We start from the raw sequence: 24,783 nt of genomic DNA, 5'->3' as shown, positions 1-24,783 counted from the left end.
TGATGCAGCTTTAGCACATCAGTAAGCCAGATAAACCACAGGAAACCCTCAGTATTTGTCCTGGCCTGTTCAACTTAAAACAAATTTCAACATTTCAGTAAATACTTTTCTTGAGGGGGTATCGCTATGGTCCCATCAAGGCTAAGACATAATCAAGTCTCTACTTCCCTGGAATTTTTACAGCAAACCCATCTCTTTTGGCCCTGTTTGTTCTAGAAACGCATTTTTACCACTGCCACAGGTGCTTAAACAGTTGGGGACGTGCAAAGGGAGAGGCTGCGCTGGGCACGAGGAAGGAGGCAGCAAACTCCAGCCAGGAAACACGCGGTCGAGCAGGCTGGTTTTGAAGGTTGCGATGGTGTCGGCCATGTTTGGGCCACGGAGCCGGAGAGCGACCGCAGGCCCGTGCTGCACCCGCCTGCGTGGCAAACCCGAGCGACGGGTTGTGCGGGGCACGCGCCCAGCTCGCGTGCCGAACCGTACGGCGGGTTTCTTTTGTTTTTGAGGTTTTCAGGAGGAAAAGCTCTTCGCACTCCCCACCTCTGCCCTGGACGGGGGACATACACAGACAGAGGAAGGAAGTCACACTAGACAGGCCCCTCTGTCTCCTTGAATTTCTGCCTCGTTGCAGCGGTAAATAGAAGCCTGTTACTGGTTGGCAAAGAAGCAACTATTTTAAAGACAAAATTTTAGGGCCAAATTCTCAGTCTAGATAGACTGTAACTCCAAGAGTAAACCCACTTAACCTCCTACACTACCACCAAAGGCAAGGAGACCATGAGATTAAAGAACACCACAGTCCATCTTCTATAGATTAGAAATACCTTTTATGATAGCTTGCAAAGTAAGCATCACAGCAGGATGGCTTGGGAAGCAGGAGTCGCGTGCCCCTGTTGTCTTCCCCTCCAACTGACTGCAACTCACTTTGTTCATCTGAGGCTCCACCACCATGGCAGCTGGTTTGTGCTGGGGAGCTCAGGGATCACTAGCAACGTGGTTGTGGTCAGCAGCTTCACGGGTCAGGGAAGAAGCATTTCACCTTCCTGAGAGTGCTCTGCCATCCGTGCCAGCCCTTGTGTCGCTACCATCTGCTATTCCCAGCCGGCCAGTTACAAACCAGTCAACGTCAGGGGGCTGCAACCAGTTTCCCCTTCCATCCCGTAACACTCCATTCTGAGTGTGCACCAAGCTTCATCCCATAGCAAGCACACGTTGCTGTATGTAGTATATGTTGTAAAGCAGCTCCTACGGAGACTGCAAAAAGCAATAGCAACAAAACCAATTCTGGCGAGAAAAATTAATCGCATGCATATTTGTAGGACTGGGCCCACACAGTATAAGCTGTAGCTAAAAATGAAAGAAAATTAGTGAAAATGTGAATTAATATAAGCGTGCATAATTAAGAACAAGCACACTGTCATAATTTTCAACCTTTGGAATATGTGGAAAATATTCTGTAGAGAATGGGACAATTTAGCACATCATTTGCAATCTTAAATGCTCTCCTAAATAGAAACAAAGGAACAGTAATCACACTGAAAGCTATTTCAAAAGAAAGCAGAGATTGTGCCTGACCCAAGAAAGAGGTAGACCTCCACTGCCTGTTAATCAGAGAACTGAATGAGGAAAAAGGTAACTATAGGAATAAGGGATAGATACAATGAATAGCTTGGAAGATTAAAAGCAGATCGAATTCAGTTATTACTTTTGCAGAAATATCACAGCATAATTATGCCGTTTTCCACATCATTATTTGACTTTCTGTGGAATTGAAATGAACACAATTAATAAATAAAAAGTATCCAGTTAAAATAGAAGCATGGGGAACCTTTCTACAACTGCAGCTAAATTGTTGCAGTGCTTTCTACGCCTTCATATATCATTTGTATCTTGAATATATTAACTTTGAGTTAGACATAAAGAATGGCATTATTATCAGTCACATTATAAAAGCAGACTCTGTATAAACAGAGTTGGATAACTCTGGCAGGTACCCGTAAGATAGGCTGCAAAAATTCAAGTGCAGGATAGAGAAGAGTACAAAATGCTCTCCGTAAAACATTCTCCTCTTGAATGCCATTTAATTATAGTGTCTGCTTGGTTTCCTTTTCAATTCCTTTCCTTCTTCTGTCTCTTCTACTAAACCCCTCAGTGCAACACATGGATGGAATGATTTTAGCCCTACGTTAGTTTGCTCGTGCCCATTTCTAATGCAAGTATTCGGCAGGCCGAGGGGCAGCCTCGGCACACCCGGGCAGCGACGTTCGCCTGCTGCAGCAAAGTGGCATCACCGCCACAGCACTGCAAATATCGAACCGCACAGAAATGGTCACTCTGATCTTCTGCTTATGCCCTCTCCTTCCACTGGGAACAGCAAACAACACATCCGACCACTAAGCAAGGCATTTGCAAAGAAAAAAATGAAGCCTTTAAAAAAAAAATTTTAAAATTCAGATTTACTACAGTCACCTGAAACATATATGATACAAAGGCCTCTTCCAGTGTTGTAATTGCTGTTTTCTTTAAAATCATTGGGAGGTCAGACTGACAACTGCGTCAAGGGAGATTTAGATGGGATATTTTGAAAAATTTCTTCACTGCAAGAGTGGTCAGGCCTTGGAACAGGCTGCCCAGAGAGGTGGGGGAATCACCATCCCTGGGGGGGTTCAAACAACATGTAGACGTGGCACCTGGGGATATGATTTAGGAGGCCTGGGGGTGTTGATGGTTGGACTTTATTATCGTAGAGGTCTCTTCCAACCTTAATAATTCTACGATTCTATGAAATACACTTTTGTTTCTTAAAATGACTCACAGAGAGGGGGGAAAAAAATAAAAAAGAAGAGGAAAAGGAAAATAGTTAAACCAACTCTATCCAAACTCCTTGCAAATCTCTAAATACATTTTCTTCTGCTTATTGGTTCTACTTTCCGAATCCCATTCTACTTTCTATGTTACAATAATACTCTCTTCTTGCCATTAATATTGTGTTCAGTGAAATGCTAATATTTTTCAGTTCACTGTCAGAGAGAACTAAATCTACAGCAAGCTAATCTGCCATAAAGTCATGTTTTATACACATGACTACAAATTGAGTTTTACACTCCATGGAAAGCAATCTTCCATCTTTAAGGGTATCATGAGACACAGAATTAGATCTATTCTTCTGGCATTACTAAATCATAAGATGAAATATAATTTGACGTGCAAATGATATTGTAAACCCAAAGCAATGAAGCACTGAGAATGTTTTTAGTACTAAACTTACTTGTTTGCTTAGTATTTAGAGTCTTTTCGAGAAAATTAGTCTCTATAACGGAAACAGCATTACATAAACTTTTTTCCATAACACAGGTCCTAGTCTAGAGATTGAAAGCCTGTACGAATTTATTTCTAAATTGGGTATCTGAGTTTAAACATGTGTTTCTCATCTTTTAAGCTCTGGAGATGTGAGCACTGGGAGCCTGTCACACTACAACTTCTATTTCAGATACTCAGAGTAACATTTTTTGAATCTGGATGTCATTTAGAGCTGCTTTCACTTGTCAAGTTTCCAAACAACTTAAAAACAAACCAGCTAATGCATTTTTCTGTTTACACTGGGAACAGGTTCTCGGTCACTTGATCCCACCGAAGCAAGCACAGCAGTACTGGCAAAGTTGTAATGGAGATGTGTTCTCAGGTAAAAGGAGATACCACTGGAAGGGTTGTTAAGTGCTGCCTCCTCACCATACTAGATGTTATCTTGGAAAAAAGAACTGATCCCACCAGCAACGGCCTGGCCACTTATTTACTTGTGTTTATAGCCCCATCTCAGCAAGGCCTGGAGGGGGGGCCAGTTTCCCCTTGTAATCCTTTATGTACTTGAACTCAAAATGTCTTAATACTGTGCTGTCCTCTCTCTTTCCGTCATCAGTTAAAGACATGCAAAGATGTCCCGATATTCATATTCTGGCCTTGCTTAACTCTATTTGCCAGTTTAAACCAGAAGGGTCAGTATCCCCTTTTGTACCACCACATGAGCGTAACAGAAAAAAAGAAAGGACTTTCTAATGCCTTTTCAGGACACAAAAAGTATCAGAGTCAGATATGTTTCTGTTCAAGCAACAAAAATGTTGTCCTTCAGGACTTACGTTGTCCAGGGTTACTACAAACCCTCTTGGTGTTTATTCCTTTTCAACCCAGATGAGGGGCGAGTTACACCAGAGCCAACTTCTACTCTACTGTGTTGGCCGTCTTGCACGTCGCTGTTCTCTTCCCTACTTCCAGAAGAAGCTTCCGCGCTTGGACCGTGTCTACAGGGGAAGTGGCACAGTGCGCTTTCACAGCAGAGCAGGCTCCTCGCTCGGAGGCAATCATGGCACCCTGGGGGCGTCTACAGGTAGCGTGTGCTGCCAGTGCCTTGCAAGCTCACCTCCATTAACTGCACATCAACTTCCCAATGCAGAGAAGCTCTTTATTACCCAACTTCCTCCTCCTCTTCCAACTGCCTCCTAAAAAAGCACTTCTTCAAGAAGAGGCATTTACCCGTAACTTGCTGCTCTGGGTAAAGGCAGGAAGCGGACTTGTTGCCACTCTGCAGCTTATCAGAGAAGAGCCACAGAAGTAACCAAGGTCTTGTGGCTAAGATGAGACTAGCTAGAGGTAGAGAAATTCAACAAACAGGAAGAATATTAAAACTTGTGTTGATCCATTTAAGAACATACCATGTTTTCCACTTGCTTAACTGCTTTTTGTTGGTAGTCAACTAGTGTCAATCATTACCTGAATAGGCAGCTTTTTGCATTGAGTCCTAATGAAACAATCCCTATATTTTGATAATCTCCCCCAACAAAATGTCAGGATACTCCCACTTCTGGAGGTGAGTGCAAGTGGCAGTATCTAAAGATGGGTCCAAGCGTGAAAGCCAGCCAGTAACACGCTGGATCACAACCTGAACTAGGAAACTCAAGCTGCTTTCCAGCACTGACTCCTGGCTCTTTGGAGGAATCAGCCAGCAGTGGCAGCAGGAGAATGATTACAAGTGACTACACATCACTTTGCATCTGTTGGCACGCTAATTTTTGGACAGAATAGGAAATTATGGCCAATGCCAATCACTGTACTTAGTTCTACTGCACAAATTGACATTGATGGAATTGTATCACATGGCATCCAGATCACCAAATGCATTCCTTTTCACAGAGAAGTGAAAGAGAAAATATTGCTAATTGAGACACGGGAGTACCTTATTGCAGACTAACGCTTGGTACAAACAGCTCTTTGATGTTTATATAATGTATTTCTTCAAGAATAAGCAAGTTCATTCTTTCATTAAGAGTAACACTTTGAACTTAAAATAGTTCCTTTCATCAGAAGACTGTGGAACATTTTACAAAGATGGTGAAGTATTATTAGTAGAGTTTTATACAGGGAGAAACTAAGGCCAAGAGAGATTAAGGGAGTTGAATTTTTCTCAGACAGCTAGGAGTACAACTCATTTATCCTGATTCTGAAACTGTGCTTCAAACTACCAGACTGCTGATATCAAAGAAAAATTTCAAGCCAAAATGCACTACTGTTTGACACTGCCTTAGAAAGTTCTTTGCAGAGGTCTGAAGAAAAATGGGTCTAAACGCAAAAGCCAAATCTACAGGATCCTGAATCCATCTGATCAAACTTATAAGATGGTGAACATTTTCATTTTTTTTCCCCTCTTTTTAAAACTCCTTAGAGGTAAGGCCCATTCTTCACCTCTGTGCCAGAAGGTATTTTTCCCATGGATATGATTAATGTGTATGTATTTCGGAACAGAGACGCAACGTGCAGTGTAGGCTATTAAAGGACCGTGATACTTCCTAGATACGTACTGCATTCACACGTAAAAAAATTAAAGAAGCAGAATTGCTCGAGTGATGGGCACAGCAGGTCTTGAAAAAAGAAATGGATCCAAATCTCAGGTTATTCTTGTTTCAGCTCTGACAGATGATACACATGTTCTCTTTTCTATTAAATTTTAAGGAAAATGAATCCTGAGTACTTGTTTCAAAGGGTGGAGGAGGGACAGTGAACAAGAAGAGGCAACCCTCCCTAAAGCAGTTCAGTTGTAACTCTCTCAAATCCTTTCCATTCACACAAAACTGCTATTTTTGTGCCCCAGGTCACAGAACAAAATCCTGGGGTTTTAAGAGCGTTTGGACACATGGAGGGAGGGAGAAGAAAGGTGGCAAAATGGGGATGCGGGCAAAGATGAGGGCAATCAAATCTCATGCTTTATACTCTGTAAGAGGGAGGATCAGCTGTGAATACAGCTTCGCACTTCTGAAACTTCAATCAGCAGAACTTAAGCATCAGGTTAAGGTCACTACAATTACGAAGATGTAAAAGGTCCACTTCTGTGGAAAAAAAAGTTCTTCTATTTTCCTCCTCACTCCACTTGCCTATCCTTTTTTAATGCCGATTGCATTAAAAACAGAGTATTTTATATATTTTTTAAAGTTAATGTGTCACTTATATTTTCTTTCTTTGCACAATTAGCTTTAAGAAACCACAGTATTTCTGAGCTGAAGCACAGCCTGCAGTCCACTGTCAACTACAGCTGTTAGAGCACCTCTGTTACTCTTACTGAAAGGATCATACACACCCTTTCTCTAAATACGATACCTTCCACAGCTCTCATATGGTGTGCTGGCATATTTAAGTTGCAGTTGAAAAAAAACTGATAAACAGGTAAAGACCACATCAGATCAGAACTGTGGTTTCTTTTGATAACTTTGGCACTTTTCAAAGGAAGGCTTTGGGAGGAGTAAAAGAAAAAGAAGGAATCAGTAGTATAAATTATAAATACTAAATTGCTTGGAATTCAGGATATTTCTCAGCAGCTCCCATTTTCCCCTGTCTCCATTCCTTAAAGAGCATGCACGAAGGCTGCAGCTGCAGACTCCTTTATCTCCCTGGTCAAAACTCTCAAGAAGAAAATCCCATCTACTTCAGGCTATAAATAAATTAATTCCTTGATTCAAATAGAGATATCATAAAGTAGGGGAGGGTGTGGAGAAAAAACAAACCCAAAATTCAGAAAAGAAGTCACCTTCTTTTCACAGCAGCCTCTGCCCCACTTGTTTCAGTCCAGTTCATTGTTATTCATACCCATCCCTTTTATATAAATATTTGTCTTGCATTTGTCAGGATTTATATTTAAAAAACGAAATTCTATTTGGGGTTTTACAGTACAGGAGGCTATTATATATACATTATCCTTATGTGCATGATTGGGGAGAATAGATGATTTGTGAAGTTATCTATTATGGGGAATAATCAAGATTAATGAGCCCTATGGCACTTGCTGAATGCCTCCAGAGATTTATTACTCAGGTTGTTCATTTTTCTTGTTATGTTGGTGCTGTCAAGAGTCCTATAACAAATGCAAACACAGACGTGTATTAATTGCAAATGTGGAACAAGGCTACTGCGATGTTGCTAAATACTTACAACTCTGCTGTTGTACAGCGTCTTCACTGGCTGTAAGATTTCCTATCTGCCAGGGTTCTGATAAAGTTTCTGTTTTGGTATATCATGCCATTTTTTTAAATGCCTAAAAAGATAAGGGGGGGAGGGGGTGGAGGAGTCGTGGTTTGTGGATTAAAGAGGAAAGGGAATTCTGTGTCCATCTTACTGTTAATAATGCAAGCACCGGGCAGAGCTGAGTGACAGAGACACTGCTGTGCAGCCAACTCTGGAAGACCTGATTTTATCATAGGTACCTTTCAAATCAAGACTTTAAAAACTCCAGTAGTTGTGGCATAAAATAAGTTCCTTAAGAAACACGCGAGCTGTGTTGTACTTCCAAGCCTCTCTAAAGATGCCATTATAACATCAACAGTGAACAAGAGGCAAATCAAAGTTAGCTGTCAAGATGCTAATGCTGCTTTCAGTGGCTGACAGTCCTGCTTTTCCATGGAGGTGTCAGCTGCCAGCAACCTCCACAGTACCAACAGGAGGATCCCTGACCCCTGAGCCTATTAAGTTATTTACGAAAAGCTCAGTGTGTTCTGGGAAGTTTAGGTAGCTACACTTCTCTGAATGTAAAAATGTTCAAGAGGAGCTCCTTGTCCTTTTAGGCAATCTCTTTCCTGTATTGTATCTCTTCATCAATGCTGTTGAGCTGAATACCGCTCAGGAGTCACCATGATTAACATACACCATTCATCCTGAATGGACAACATTAAAATATATCAAAAATTTAATAAAGGCTGTTGAAAAAGAAATATTAAAATGGGAAGGATCGATGTTACCTTAAATATTCCCTGTGCTGAATCTTAAATTCAAGCAAGGCAACACTGACCTAAATTAATGACAAAGTAGTTCATGGATGCTAATGAAATACACAGCATGTGTATCTCCATGCCACGACGTCTGTAGTTTTCCTCTTGGAGGAAACAGTTGCTCTGCCAGTTTTCTTCCTCATTAACATTAAGGACAGACGCCTTATCCCTTCCAACCTTCTCACACAGGGTTTGCACAAGGGCCAGCTCCCAGCCGCAGACATTCATAGGTCTCTGCTGTGCTCTCTGGTGTGAGTTCAAATCGGAAGGTGTACAGTTTTCATGTTTACGCATTCATATATAAAAACACACTTTTACCTCCCAGGCAGATGTTTGTCTGATTCACCGTGCTGGCATACACACAGAATGTGTGGGATGATGCTAATAGCTCAGCACTATTAATGTACAGGAGGGTATAATAATGTAGCACCAAACACTGATATAATGAAAATCCATCTAGCTCTTCTCTCTCAAAATAGCATGGTATATGAGGACCTGGAAGGACCCACTGAATTCTTCCCTGGTGGAAAAGAAATCCAACAAAAGCTATTTAAGACAAACATGTAGGTGCAACTTCAGGTTTGGAAGTCGCCATGTTATAGTTTGAAAACATCTGGGAGAGCCTACAGGAAAAAAAAATAATCCCTGAGCCCTTTCACCATTATTTTGTTTATTTTTACTTATACATTTTCTATGGGCTTCTGTGGAAGACAGGTTCCTAGGTTAGGTGGACATTTAGGCTGCTCCTGGGAAGCTGTTCATATGCTTGTATGTAGTTAGTGCTGAAATTTAAACAGATTTCTAAAAAGATTTAATCCTATTTTTTTTTAGTCATAAGTTAAAAAGGATCATAGTCCAGCTACTAAGCATTGCTCCAGGAACAGAAGTCCCCTATCCCTCACCTGGAAAATAATTTCCCATAAAACCTGAAATCCTCCTTTTTGTCTATTCCCCACTCCTTACTTTCTTAACTCTCCAGATTCAGAAGATAACCGTGTTTTTTTATGAGAAGTTGTCCAGTTTTTGTGAAATCCATAGGTTTCCTTTGGAGGCACTGCAAGTAGTAATAAACACCCAAAAATGAGAAATGTAGCAAGTCCTTTGAAAAGACTGGACAGAATATTCTTTTCATTAAATAACTACATGTGCTTGTTTTCCTTCTGATCAGAAATAAAATGCAGCAGAAGTTTGTTTCATTTAGGTCTGCAGTTAGTACCTGACAAATTTGCCATGCTGGGGAAACAGGGTCATGTAAGATTTAGAAATACAAATTAGAGAGTCATCCCTGACTAGTAATCCGGTTTTATTTCTCTCTTAACATTGTGGAAAAAAAGCAAAAACCCGGAGATATACAACAAGGAGATAAGAGCATAGTCCCAAACGGTTTTTTTAAAAGAAACCAACTAAAATAGATGTGTATTTATTGGCAGGCTTAAAAAATAAAAATAAAAGACAAAAGAAAATGTGTTATTAGAAAGCTAGAAAACACGTATGCAACTCTCTGCCTTTGGCTGCTCCTCTGCCTTACAATGAAACAAGTTTTTGTATCCTTGCTACCCAGACTGATAGGTATTGTCTGAACAACAAACAATTTCCCCATTTCCTTAGGTGTTAACCATTTGTAGCAGTCATTTGTATAACTTCAGGCAGTAAATTAACATGAGACAGCTATTGGAGAAAAAATTCAGATATATGCAAAAACTGAGACAACGATTCTTATTTTCGCATACGTAAGTGTTAGCAATCAAGAGGGAAAACCTGTTCTATCTCTTCAGGAAACCTGGAGCAGACCAAGTCTCACTGCATCTATGAGGCTGCCACTGAGGTATGGATGCTCGGAAGGCTAAGGAACGCATGCCACTCAGTCATGAGACAGGCAAGATGTCATGCAATGGAAGTCAAAGACTAGAAGGAGGGTCAGAATCCTTTAAAATCACACACATGGCCAATCTGCAGAAACTACATCACACTTCTTTAAAACACCTTCTTCCAAAGACTTTTCAAAGAGTGAACAACTCCAGACCAACCTTCATTGATAACACGGTGCGGGACTAGCTACCAGTTTAAGAGCTCGGCCCTGCCTTCTCAACAGCCTCACAGCAAGCATGTGAAGGTTCCTCTGAAGCCTTCTCCTCTCCAGGGTGACTGAGACCTGGTCCCTTGCATGGCACAATGGTGGGAAGACAAGCAACATATGTAAGTTAAAAGAAGTGTATCTTACTGGATACAAAGAAAAATATTTTCCCCGTGAGGACAGTCAACTGTTGCCACAGGTTGCCTGAAAACACTATGAAATCTCCACCATGGGAGGTTTTCAAGACCCAGCTCTATCAGTCCTGAGCAACCTGGTCTGACTTCACAGCTGACCCAGCTCTGAGCAGGAGGTTGGACTGGAGACCTCCTGAGGGACCTTCCAACCTGACTTACCACATGATCCTATTACTACTAGCAGCTTAAGCACTTAGCAATAGTTTACAAAAATGAGAAGTGACAACAGAAAGCCATCACATCGTGAAGGGATGAAACTGAAATATCAGAGTATGAAAAAAGTGCATTCTTTTTCCAGGGGCAGCATAACCTTATCTCATGTACCACAGCAGCAGCTCAGTCTTATGTGACAGGATAGAGAACATAAAAGTCTTTTGGTTTTGATAAATTATAAGCCACCTACTAGCACAGAACAACTTTCTTGCAGAGGCTAAACATCACCAGATCATCTCAGGTTTCATTCAGAAAACCTGTCCCACTTTGCTACAAATGGCAATTTGCAGCAATCGGGGACTGAGATTTTTGCTCTCTGCATATGGCAACACACTGGATGTTTTATAATGCCTGATAACCTAGGCATCCTATGAAAGCAGATACTTCATTTATCTGTACCTGAAAACAGAACAGAAAAGAAAGCTCAGTGTACACCAAATCAAATTGCAAACTCAGCTTGTACTGAAACACAGGGAAGTTGTTCTTGTGTTTTGTGGAAGAGTTGGTATCATATTTACATGACAAAACTGTAAAAGAGAAAATTAAAAGCAGATGACATACATTTGAGAGAAAAACTCCTACACAGTAGCACCTTCCACTCTCTAAGTAATGCAATTAAATGCGCAGGTATAAAAGTAGGAGTCATCCAGAACATCACATCGTGGTGGCTGAAGTTACAGAAAACTTTTAGCAGCCCCTAGGGAAGTGTTGTTAGAGTAATTTGGTATTCAGTGTAGGATCTGTGAGCACCAATGAGGACAACTTTTCACAGACCCTTTAGTTCTGCTTCCACAGGAGAAGTTACTGCAGACAAAGAAAGAAAAAACCCATGAGTAAATGCTAAATGTGTAATTTGGAACCACTTCCTGCCTTGAAAGACAGAGGCTAAATTATAAACAACCTGATACAAAAGCTACTAACTTGTAGCTGTTGGCCAGTTTGATTCCAAAGGTTCAACTCCACATTTTAAGCACCTTAAAAACCAGATAAGATAGTCAGACACCACTGGACTATCTATATAATTACGTGCTTCAAAGTTTAAGAATGATCAGTAAATAGCTCAAACTCACAAATCGTCTCTAAGCTATGAGTCAACAGAGTAAAAAAAGAAATATTTTTTTGACATCCTCAGTGAGGTTTTCCCAAAATCTAATCGCCATGATACTCTCCATCTTTTTGACTTAATACTTCTGCTACAATTCAAACCCTATCATGGGGCCACATAGCCGGCAAGATGGACAAAGCAAAACGTAGAACACGTGGCACCAGAAGCGTAGAAGACCCATATGTGTCAGAAGGGAGTTTTGTGTAATTCCAGAGAAAGACAAATGGATGACATGAAGATGTGGCTTATTCAGACAGGCTTAATTTCATACGGAGCTCTGAAGTTCAGAAATTTGTCTTTCGTTATAATGTTTGTAAAAATAACTAGTGGTTGATTCTGCAGTCTGTCTAACTGTTGCCTGCTAACTCTTTAATGATGCCTAATAAAGGTATATATATACACACACACATATATATTAATTTTCAGGTTAATGCATTAGCAAAAGTGAGCTGCTAAAGACAAAGAATAGCAAGCCAGCAGATGCAGAGGGACTATGCACAGAGCCCTGACTGCTTGCAGATATTCAAATCATAAATACACAACTCTGCCGCCGTGTACATTAAAATGGATATTTCCAAGACGACTGGAAATATTTAACTGCTTTCCAGAGATGCCGAAGAACAACAACTGAAAGCATTACTGCACAGAGAAATATGGCTCACAAGACATCTAGTGCTAATTTATTTTTCTGCGCTACACTTTCATGCTGTATATGCTGTATCAGTGCTATACTTCCAGGCTGTACATTTGTGTCTTTTAGAGTAAACACCACACTGATCGGAATACCACCTTGTCTTTTAACTTTGCCGTCTTTCTCCAGGCATTTTGAATACAGAAATAGTAAGGATCACGATTCCACTGCAAGACATAACCTACGTTTCAGATGGGAAAATTAAGGCTCTAACACTCAGGCTGATTTCACTGAGCTACAGAAGCCTCGGTAAGTACCACATTAGTAACCCAGCCATCCTCCTGCTTTCTAGAGTCAATAATGAGAAACAAGGGGACCAGACTGCCCTGCCAAGATGCCTCCCTCCCCCTTGACATTAGCAAGATTTTAGGGTAAAGAGACTTCTTTCAGGTTCTGTGAGGTGTGGAGAGCACTAACCCTACTTTATGTACTTGCTGCTCTAGGGAGAGCGGCAGCATCACCCAGACACGTCTTCTATCTACCTAAAATCTGACTCAGCCCCTGCAGGACCTTCTCCACTGCAAGGACAAAAAGACTATTAAATCTGTAAACACACCCCATAAGAGGCGAAGTGCTAGGTCACTAGCAGATAAAGGAATAAAAGCAGGACTCAACTCCCAGCCTTCAGTTTCAAATGCCAGATCATGTATTTTTTAAATCCTCTTTAGCTTCTATATCCATCTTCATGCCAAATGGTACAGTCTGACTGACTTTTTTGACCTTTCATGTATAGGAAGCTATACAGAGAGAAATTACGGGGACAGTCATTAAATTCCTAGTTTTAAAAATTTTGGCCAGAATTGAGATCCAATATTAAGTCAGTTAAATGGGATTGTCAAAAAGAACGAAAACCTGACTAATATCTATTAAAAATCAGGCCTTTTCTTCCACTTGTCGGGAGTGCAAATTTTCCTATCTGTTCTTGCCCATTAGTTAAAGGTGGTAAATATAATTCTCAGTTTTCTCAGCAAAATTGATGATCTCTCTCACAATGTGGACAAAAGACCTTTCTTTCAGGTGGTTCAATAGGCTAAAGAAGACAAAATCCTAGAAAATGTCTGCCTACTACTGAAGGAGCTAAAAAAAAGCTGTGGGCAATCCAAAGAGAGAGAGAGTATCGTGAAGGTGCTGCAGAGTCTTTAGTCAAAGACTCAGAGCAAAAGCTTTGAGCCTGGTGCACACAGGTCAGTCAGCACTTTCAGAACTTGACAAAAGTATTTTGGGGGAGATGAAATGACTGTACAACGGTGCTGTGCGAGGCACTATCTGTTTCATTAGAGAAAGAGCTGAAAAATGTTTTGATCAAAGTTGTTTCCTCTTTCTACGCTTGCTACGGCTACCAAAACACAGAACGGAAGAGGAAATAGTCCTGGCTTGCTCAAACCTGCAGCACTACAAAGCTGGCTGGAAGCATTAGTAAGTTTTGATGTTTTGGGGTGCTCTTCTGTCTTTAGGTATGAAATACTACCTACACCCACAAGCTATGCTCAGCTTGAATGCAATTCAGCTAAATTCCATAGGGTAATAACATTTGGCTCTTACATGTCTTAAAAGTACCACAAAACACACAAAAAAACCCGTCATAAACATCAGCTGAATAATCCTTAGAGGACCCTTAGGGCTTTTACCACTGTCTCTAAGTAAATTGAGGCACAAACTCACAAAAAAGCCCTCCCTAAAGCCTCGTGACATCTGCAGGTGATGCGCAGCTAAGACACACCAGGCACTTCTCTCCCGTTCATTATCCTGCAGGCTTCACATTACAAATCATTTCCCAAAAAGTCATCCTCGAAAGCATGAATTTTCATAGTTTTTATTCATTTATTCATTTTTATTCTCATTTTTAGGATTTTTTGTATACAATGGCCAAGGAAAATGACCGATTGGCAGCCTACCATACTGAGCGTTCCTTGAAGCAACGACAGAAGTGTTCAGAAGCGGCAGAACTGGGAGATGCAGACCTGGGGTGCAGCATCCATCCAAAGGCAGAGTGGAACAGACCCAAAGGGCTGGAGATGCTGGACCTAGTTTTCAGTGCTGCACAAAGCAGGGTCATCACAGTCTTCCCCCTCATCCCATCCTTTAAATACGTGCAGTTCAATTTATTCAGTACTCCAAACTCTGCAATTTAATTTATTTTGTCTATGGTCCAACACAATAGCACCTTGATCCCTTGTTGGAGGCCCTTAGAGCTATCGGAAAACAACAGCTTTAATCTGTTTTATCCAGTCCTAGTGAATGAAGCTTTAGAGGGTATTTTTTGCCTGCTCTGCCAACTAGATACTTCATAAAGTGAAAGAGAATCTCTGCTTCCTTCAGGGCACCTGCTTTCAATTACAGGAAACATACGGCACCTTCAGATTTTTCAGCTTTCAACATCTGTGCTTTGCAGGTACAATTTGTTGCATTCAAATTACTGCGAAACCTGCAGAATGGCGCTGCGCTTTTGGGGGCACGCTTGAGAAACACTAGAGATGGACAGAAAGTAATGGCGTTTGCTATCTCTTTATAATGACTGATTAATGACTGTTCTGAACCAAATCCTTTAAGTTGTTTAGAAACCTCACGTCGCTGCTCTTGGAAAGTCCATTCAGCCCCAGCTTGATTAGAAACATCACCTCTACCCTGTAGCAGACGAACATACTGGCATTGCTATCCAGCCAAATACACCAATCTTACACCTTCCTCTAAAAGATAATGCTAAAAATAATACCTTTAAAAAGGAAAACAGCCTGTTCTAAGCAGTCTGTCACAACTGGTCACCATGCGGGGATGAGAGAGTGACAGCTACAGGTTTAATCTGTTTTCTGCTTTAGGTTAAACATGCCAGCTGGGGGGACACACCTGCACAAGGTCTTTCACTCTCCCACCTCTTCCAAACAGCACTGATCCATACAAAACACACCAGCTTGTCTGAGTAACCCCTCAGGACTTCTCCAGGCTGGTAGAGTATGATGTAAACCTGAGTGCCCGTTCTTAGACAGACGTCCAGGTGCACTGATGGCAGGAATCTCAGTTTAACCATCACCGTGATCCTCTCTGTTACTTAGGTTCCTGCTGCTAGCCTACTGGCTCCTCATTTCAGCTGTCACCATGTCATAGCTGGTGCTTGCCAAATCACATAAGCTAAAATATAGCTTGCTTCCTGCTTCTACTGGGTCTAGCTCAGGAAAAACTTCATGGTCCTAGGCAACATGAGCCAGCAGCCCCAGGGTCTAATCAGGAGATAGAAAGTGGTAAGAAGAAGCAGCAGAGTGAACGATGAGCACTACTGTTACAAGGACAAACCAGGGGGAAACATTTTCTAATTCTAGACCTGCAAGAATAGATTTTCATGGGCAGATGGATGGAGGGATCTGTGGCAGAACAAGACTCATAAGAATACAGTCTGGAAGATACTCTCCAGGATCAAATCCAGTTGGTTTACTACATAGTGATGACTACTGGAGTATTTAGGCATTTACACTCTTATTATTATGTTTGTATTCTTTTATTAATTATAACTACATTCAATTATTTCATATTTATTTACAAGGATCATCATTCTGCTTAAGGTGAATTCAGAACCAGTGGAATTCCACTGAGCTGGCTTAAAACCATGGGAGATATGCTATGGAGGCATCTGCACTGAGTGCTCCTCCCTCACCTCGTCAGAGTATAAAAAGCTGCTAGGGCCAGGTATGTGAGAGGAATTAAGAACACAGAAGAAATCAATTATTATGCTTAGAGAAACTATGTCTTAAGAGGAGACTTTTAGAAAAGGAAACTAGAAATCAACTTGTATTAGTTAGGTAATTAAGGGAAAATCCCCCCAAATCAGTGCCATACCAATCTCCACGAGCCCTGCATTCCAGGAGTCTTTTCTCTTAGATCACATCATTTTGTGCAAGTTCGTATCACAATAATGAGCAGAACATTGTGGCAACTACTAGGCTGGTTTACAACTTTTAACCTGGATTCAGCTCTCGACTTCTGTCTCCTACAGTTTTACTTCAGGAGACTGAAGCAATAGGATGCGATCCAGGTTCGTCTTTGCATTCCAAGCCACCTGCGCCTCCTACGTTTGGTTCAGGACTTTTTCTAATTCAATTATGTTTGCACTTGGATGTAAGTTAAGTCACAGCTCAACCATTAACTGTGCTGTGCTATGGCATCCACCCTTCTATATTTGACTTCTCTAACTGCCTGATGTTTTGCAGTGAGTTTTTGATAAGTGTGTGTTTGCAGATTTTCATGACAGACTAATAACACCGAAGGAGGCTCCAGGAACGTTTTAAGTAAATATTATGTGTATATTTTCTCAACAGCGTCTGCCTACCAGCACCTTCAGAGCTGCATAATCTTATCTAGAATACGTCTGCATTCTGTTTGCACTAACCGACATGGTCCATACTACTAAGCAAACTATTGATTAAAACGTAATGCAGAACACAATTCCAGGACACACAGTCATGTGGCTCTGAAGAGGTAGCAGCTTCTATTTCTGTCTTGCAAAATTCTGCTTGCCATTATTAGGAATTTCTTCATCAATCATAATGTAGAATGAGCAGATGCAGGCCTTTACCTGGGCCAGGAACTTCTTAAGGTATTTTAAGAAACTATTTGCTCTCCTGCCCTTGTCTTCTCCCTTCTCCATTGTTATTCCCTACTTAGGCCTAAAATTCCCAAGAGGTTGGATGTTTGGAATGTAGGTCCAGCTGCAAATGGTTTGAATCTGCAAGAACTTCAGAGCAGGCATCTTCTCTTACTATGTCAAGGGATGACAGAACATCAATACAGGGAAGATGCTCGAGCTTGGTGGAGAGCAGATGTTAGGCATTTTAACTTTTTCTGGTAATTTATTATACTGTTGTCATTTCAGCTGCCACCAGCAGATGGTTTCACAGTTTGGAGTGGTAGACAAACTGAAAAGAATTGAGTAGTGCCACTGACTGCATTACATGGACAAGAACTGATTAGGGCATTATCTTCTCATCTAAATATGAGAATTCAATTCCACGCTCAGCCATAGACTTCCTGTGGACACGTCTCATTTGGGGTATAACAGTACAATCTAAACTATGGCAGTCGCCTATATAGACCATACAGAAAATAAATTTAAGCTAAGCAAGTTACTAGTAACAGCTGTGAAAGCACAGGCTCTGAAACTCATCTGCTGCTGACAAATCTCTAATCTCTTTGGCTCAGATTTATTAAATCTATGTGTGCAGGATTTCCTATTTAGTCCATGAAGAGAAATAATCATTTTAGAGGGCAATTCAGACTTCAGGTGGACTAAAATGGAGGCAGCAATGTCTTTCCACTGACTATAGAGGCATCCTAGGGCAACTGTAGATGAACACTATCTACGTGTAAAGGAGGATAACGGCTTTCTCACACAATTATCATGAAGATGAACAGAATACGTATGGCTTAGAATAATGACGGCAATTATCCACCTCAGATCAACTTTCCTGTTTTCTGTTCAACTTGTCTGCTAATAGTACGCCAATACGTATCTGCTGTGTAAAGGCAAAGTGTTCCCTTTCTATTTCAACAGTTTAAGGTGTTGCTAGGAACCTACGACCAGAAAGGACATCCCATGACACTGAGTTTGGCCCACAGCCAATACGGGTAAACCCAAATAATGATCTCATTCATCACATTCAAGCCCTGTAGCCCAGTAAACACAGTGTTGCTGGTGCCAGTAATAAGCCACAGACTTTGTGCTGAGTCTGCACAGCCTCGGGACCCAGGCATGCCAGGCTTGCCTACACTTGTATTGCCCAGCCCGCAGCTTCATTTTAGCTGCTTTAGCTGTAGCAGCAATTTTCCTAATGACCAGGTGGCTATTGCCTAATTTATTTTACTTTTGCTTATCTTTGCATAATGATGCGGTTTAAGTGTAGTTTTTACACAGACAGTAGTAACAAGTAGTTCCTCTGCATAGGATGAAATATTTATGATTCCAGGGTAATGACAGAGTGCAGAGGAACACAGACATGGTATCATAGTGGAAGCCTCAGAAGAGGTGACACACGATGCAGTGCAGAGGAGTGGAGGCACAAGCTGATATCAGACCGGGCACAGAGTGACATTCAAGAACCCAGGGCTATAAAAATTCACTTACAGCTGGCTAAAGAAATGCAAACCTGTGGTTTTAAGGATAAGGAAAAAGTATCCAACATATCTAAGGTTTTGCATGATGCATACTGAATCCAGCGGTAATGTGGTGTTGAAATCCAATGAAAAAAGAGCAAGGTGTAAAAGCATGTTAGAAAACATAAAAATAGCCAGAAGCAGAGTCTGGAGTAAGAAGGAAGAAATCAGCATCACGGTCCTCATGGTGCAGAGGAGGAAGAAAACCCCCCACTATCAACATACGCCTCCCAGTGAAGCCCTTCGTACCTGACAACTTGCCATAACTACTCTCCATCTCCAAAAATTAAAGCCAAAGCCTCACGACCCATGGAGTAAGGGTGAGAAAAACACCACAGAAAGTATTAGATACTAAGAAACGTCTGTATGTCAATTTAAAATGTATTATTATCGAAGCATTTTCCCCTTTGTAACAGTATTCTTTCTTTCCCCTGAATAAGTAGATCTGGACTAATAATAATTCTTTGATTAGACTGTTAAGATTTCAATTATGTTAAGAATAAAATTTTGCCTTTACAGAGGGCACATTTCATCTCGCCTGTACAAAGATTTTGAGTGTAACAAACTTCAATATTAAAGCTAGTTATGTCTTTTGCCTTCATTCCTCCTACAAGACAGCCAGTCCAAAAACTCACAGCCCTGGCCAAGGGAAAAAGAAAATCGACTAATTTTTTTAGCATGAGTATGGCCAATTTATATCCATTACTGTCTTGTGCTCCTCTCTAGAGTTTACTCTTTCCATATGTTGCTGCACAGTAGTCACAAACCTGTTAGGCACCACAGAGGCTAATAAAGACAAACTCTTTTTAGCCTCATCTTGTTAGACAGTCACAGCCCCTCTTATCCTTTCTCACTGAAGAAACCCCAGCACAGAAACAGATATTATTCAGGAAGTTGACAGCAAGACCTGATCCATTGGTTAAGAGGAAAAGCACAAACATGACAATTTTATGCTAATTTCAAACATTCGGGTTTGCTAGAGTAGTTTTTGAGTAGTAACAAAGGGAGTTGTAATAATATAACAATCATCATAATATGTTAATAGTGTTAATTGAAGTAATTTCTGCAGACAATAAGAATTATACCCTAATGTGTTAATTAATATGATTAGGAAATGTTGCGAAAATGAGTATGTAAAATGATATAACACAATATCCAGAAAGGCATGTTTTACAGGGGATGGTTCCTCTGAGCACTCCTCGGGGTGAGATTTATGGACGTTAACACACAAGGCTTCGGCAAGGTAAACAGCTGTTTCGATTTTAGTTATAATGAACATTAACTCTACATCCCCATTTCTGCTTAATTAAACCTCTGACTCTGCAACCGATCAAGAGCAAACAGAAAAGGTAACAGGCACTAATTAGGTCCTGTGCAATGCCAGCCTCAGCTTGCAGCCAGAGCGGTCCACCTAAACCACCTAAACCAAAAAACTCCCCCCAAAAATAAAAGTTTCTCTCCTGCTCCCCTCTGCCAGCCTACCCAGCAATTGCTTAACTCAAAGCCAAACCACACGTACGCAGCTTAAAAAAATGGATGACTCGAAAGCACTGCAAAACTTACAAAGGGAAAGCTTAAATGCCTTTTTACTCCTGTCCAAGTAGTCATTTCCTTATTATTTCTTATACAACGTAAAGCAAAAAAACCTCCAAAACAAAGAAACTCACAAAAGACTCTCATGAACCCTCCTGCCGGACAGACTGACAGCAAGCTCCTGTGCTTTTTGATTAATCTTTACTCTCCCCTAGAGAGGATCATAACCGTGGCAGCATGGAGTTAAACACCAAACAAGCACACCGAAGAGACAGAGAGGGAAATAGCATGCAACCTGCTTTTTAAATGCACATGTAAGAAACACGAGATGCACCTAATAATAGAGAAAACCTTAAAAAACCGTAGTGCTGTGCCCCAAATGCGTTTTGAAGAGCACACAGCCTCCCTGTACAAAATGTCCCCCCTTCCTCCTCACGACATGCGTCAGTCAGTGCCAAAGCAGCTTCATCTGAGAGGAGCCGAGGACTCGATGTGACAGAGCGCAGACTTCTCCTACCACACTTACGGAGGCGGGAAAAAATAAAAAAAGAGAAACTTATGCCCTAGAGGACACAAGATAATTTCACATTATTCTGTTAATGAATCTTAAAGACAAGATAGGATAAGAAAATCGTTGAAATACCTCACAGCCCCTTAGATCTGGAAGTGACAGCTGCAGCCTCTCTTGAACCGCCTCACTTCACGAGCATGCTCCTGAAGGTTTCTTTCCGACCTACAACCTTTATCTGAGCTTCCTTTGTGGCTTAGTAATACAAAAAGTGTCGCTTAATCGTTACGTTTAAACCATTCGCTCGCTGGTTAACTTTTTTTCCCCGCAGCTGAAAGCTGCAAGTTCACAAATCTAGTAGGAAAAAGCTAGGAAAAATAACCGGTGGTTCACTACACACAATTAACCCTCACTATAAACATACATATTAACTTGTGGTGCAGCAATAGTCGGTTGGGATTTACATGCACAACTAAGTTCATCTTCAAAAAGCACCATTTTGTAGCTCTCCGAAGGAAGTGGTAAATACCATGCCCGCTCTCGCCACTTCATGGGAGGCTGGCTACCTAAGCCCTGAACTGAGAGCAGACCTTAAATATAAATCACTTAATTGCTCATTTTATTTGATACCTAAGTACTTCATGCTAATAAAACTAAGCATTAAAGGATTACAATGTGACAAATTATACGCCCATCTCATAAAAGAAATATTACCGAAACAGAGCCGGATCTGAAAGGCTCTCGATAATGTACAGCACATGTCTAATTTTAGATGATTCCTCAATCACTGGAGAGTTTGTAGTATACACAGCCAACCCAGCTCAATCAACTGACTTCTATCTCCATGACTCCAGGTCACATTATCTCATGAATGAACTGTTATGTAGGTCAGTCAAGAGTCATCTTCTAATTGAATGCACGTTTCAGCCTTGGTATTTATGCTCTAGATATCAAGGCTGTAGACAATTGGGTGAGTCAAAAGAAAATATCAGGGAAGGGGTTGTGATAATTAGGCTTTGTTTCAGACAACAAGCGTGGAAACAGATGCTAGCAGAAGCTTGTATAGAGCTGGTTTTGGTTTAACTGGATTTAATACAGGTGGGAAGTGCAGGAGCAACAGGCTCGGTGGAAAAAGGCTTTGTTGGGTCACAGATCAGATTTTAGCCGCAAATCAAGTGCTGTCCTGCTAACGTACCTCGGCTTGGCTGGGAGGTATGTTGGTCTCAGCTGATATGTGTGCCAAATATGTGTCTGCTTACTTGCAGTAACTGATACCACCGACTCTGTTCACGTAGGCCCCCAAAGGGTCATCAGGAAGGAGTATTTTTGGTTGCTCCCAAATCAAGGTGGATTTGAGACAACAACAGAACTGAAAGTTTCAATTCTTCATTGCCAAACACATTTTAAAGAGCAAGGTCTTCGGGGAGATTTCCCTATATGGTTCACAAACTGTTTATTTGACTTTGCAATCAGTAGGCCAATGTAAAGTACATTAAAGTCATAGCCCTGGCAATATTTGGGTAAAATGAAGACTATCAGACTGGAGATGCTCAATGAAACTAAAGCAAGAGAGTTATAGAAACACTTTTGATCAGACATTTCTTTTCACTTCCTGTTCAATCCAAGCTATTCTAATTCAGACATAAAAGCAAAATTGCAACGGATTAAAACTGGGTCAGCGATAGTTCCCCTATGAGGAAATACGTGGCTCACAATCAGACAAATGCCCAGCTGTCTAAATGCAGCACTGCCTGTACTTCGTAACTGTGATCCAGCAGCTATTTACTTGTTGTCTTGCTTTTGGCTGGGATAGAGTTAATTTTCTTCTTAGTAGCTGATACAGTTCTGTGTTTTGGATTTAGCATGAGAATAATGTGATAAGACGCTGATGTTTTAGTTGTTTGCTAAGCAGTGTTTATACTAAGACAAGGACTTTTCAGCTTCCCACACCCTGCCAGCAAGGAGGTGCACAAGCTGGGAGGGAGCGTAGCCAGGACAGCTGACCCAAGCTGGCCAAAGGGCTATTCCATACCATATGACACCATGCTCAGTATATAAGCCGGGGGGAGTTGGCCGGGGGAAGCAGGGATCGCTGCCTGGGGACTGGCTGGGCATCAGCTGGCCAGTGGTGAGCAGCTGAATCACTTGTTTTTCCTGAGTTTTATTTGTCTCTCTGTTTACTTTTCTTTTCTTTACAATTTATTATCACATTATTTCAATTATTAAACAGTTCATATCTTACTTTTACTCTTCCAATTCTCTCCCCCACCCCACTGCAGTGGGGGGAAGTGAGCAAGCGGCTGTGCAGTGCTCAGCTGCCGGCTGAGGTTAAACAACCACACTTGTGTATTTTCAGTTTCAGAAACAACTTACAAAGGATTTTCTCCTCCTTTGTGCTCCCCCAGCTTTAAAAATGGTTTCTGGTGTGCAAAGGGTTAAAACCAGTTAAGTGAAAGCAAAATAGCCAAGGCCAAGTTTTCACATAGCCTGTGTATGTACACTTAGTAGCATTTTCATCTCCTGTGTCCTGACGGCTTTATCTTCAAGTGTGCTGCAACATGCCATTGCTGTTCTAGCAGTCTTTTTGTGCAACTCTGAGCTTGCTTTTTAAAGCTTTAATACCTTGATGCATGGGGGATGTAGAAGGGAGATGCAGGAAGCAGCACCTATTATATGGCAGATACCTCCTCCCATCTTGTGCCCCACCTACTTCAAAAGAGGGAGTTTTAAAAAGGTACCAAAGTAGCTGAAAAAAAAACCCAAACCGAAACAAAAACCACCCCAAACACCATATCTAACCCTCTCCCCATCTCCAAGCAAGCCTTTGCTCCACTGTTGTTCTCATCTCCCAGCAACAACTGCTTCGCACTCACGTAGTGTGATTCTTAGGAGGATGTGAAAGCAGTTACAAACATCTGTTAATTAAGTCTCAATTTGCATGTGAGATGGGTAATATACTAATTCTACAAATGGGTATGTTGAACGACACAGTGCTGGATAAAGCTAGCCAACACAAGTACTTGAATACAAGCTAGAAGGAGGGAGACTGAGTTTCCGTGTTCTGGTTACTATTCTTCTAAATAAAATAAAGGCTGTATAAGTGCACCCGAGATCTTGATGGTTTTTGCGAAGTAAAAGACAAAGTCAGAATAATTTTCTAGAAATAAACACAGATATCCATACAAAAAACACGAGCTAGTTATTGATGAATAAATTGCATCACATCCAAATTGCAAGAAAGATTATGAATGTATTTTTAATGGCTGAACCAAGGGAAGGTCATTATACAATGTTTTAATTCTAGTACATTAGTGTTGCATTTATACATTAACAGTTAATGTGATAATGCCAAACTCTGCACTAGTTGTGACATCATAAAGACTGTTTTAGTATTCTTTTTTGGGGAAAAAAAAAAAAATCAGAGCTATTATTAAGCTCTCCTGCTCCAGCCGTTGGGAGAATGTTTATCTTGCTGTATCAGTTTTACATGCAAGAAGAAAACTACAATGGAAGTCAACAGATGTGAGAAATGTAAATCTTTGGTAAAGTGAATAATCAACACAGGCAGAGAGGTTGTTTTTGGCAGTTTGGTCAGTTTTTTTGTTTGATTGATTTTTCAGATGAGATAGTTTTAAAGCTCCTGACCTGTAGGTGCCATTTTTAATGGAATGCAGAAAATAAATTAACAGAAGTAGTGAAAAGAAAAATAAAAATAAATCTGAAGGTCAGCTTGAGGAAACAGCCTCTTCAGCAGAGATGTTGGTTTTTGAGTCTTTAAGTCAAAAGCAACGATCTGACACTCAGCACTGTTACAGTAGGCCCATGCTGCTCAAAGCTAATTTTGGGTAGTTCGGGAACAGGATTCGACGTGTTGGGTCCCGTACGTGGGCACCATGTATATCCACCAAAGGCAAAGTATCCCCCTAGGATTAGCACTTACTGAAATGGAGTATTTTCCTGAAGATCACACCTAGAGCTTCCTTTATAAGGCTTCTAAATTGAGAGGGTCGTTTATCGTGCTATT

The 24,783-nt window shown here is 41.0% G+C and overlaps 1 protein-coding gene across 7 annotated transcripts in view; it reads right to left on the bottom strand.

The window, feature by feature from the left end:
• CELF2 (CUGBP Elav-like family member 2) overlaps positions 1–24,783 on the bottom strand; it is a 373,584-nt gene that overhangs the window by 181,886 nt on the left and 166,915 nt on the right. The window contains exon 1 of one of the 7 annotated variants that reach the window (XM_064442841.1): positions 20,895–20,974. The exons of the other annotated variants lie outside the window; for them this stretch is intronic. The gene's annotated coding sequence lies outside the window, so the exon portion shown is untranslated. Of the gene's footprint in view, positions 1–20,894; positions 20,975–24,783 lie in introns of those variants that run through there. 7 annotated transcript variants of the gene reach the window in all.

The sequence above is a fragment of the Phalacrocorax carbo genome, chromosome 1, assembly GCF_963921805.1.
Source record: "Phalacrocorax carbo chromosome 1, bPhaCar2.1, whole genome shotgun sequence".
NCBI classification, from domain to species: domain Eukaryota; kingdom Metazoa; phylum Chordata; class Aves; order Suliformes; family Phalacrocoracidae; genus Phalacrocorax; species Phalacrocorax carbo.
This window is presented reverse-complemented; position numbering and strand designations above follow the sequence as displayed.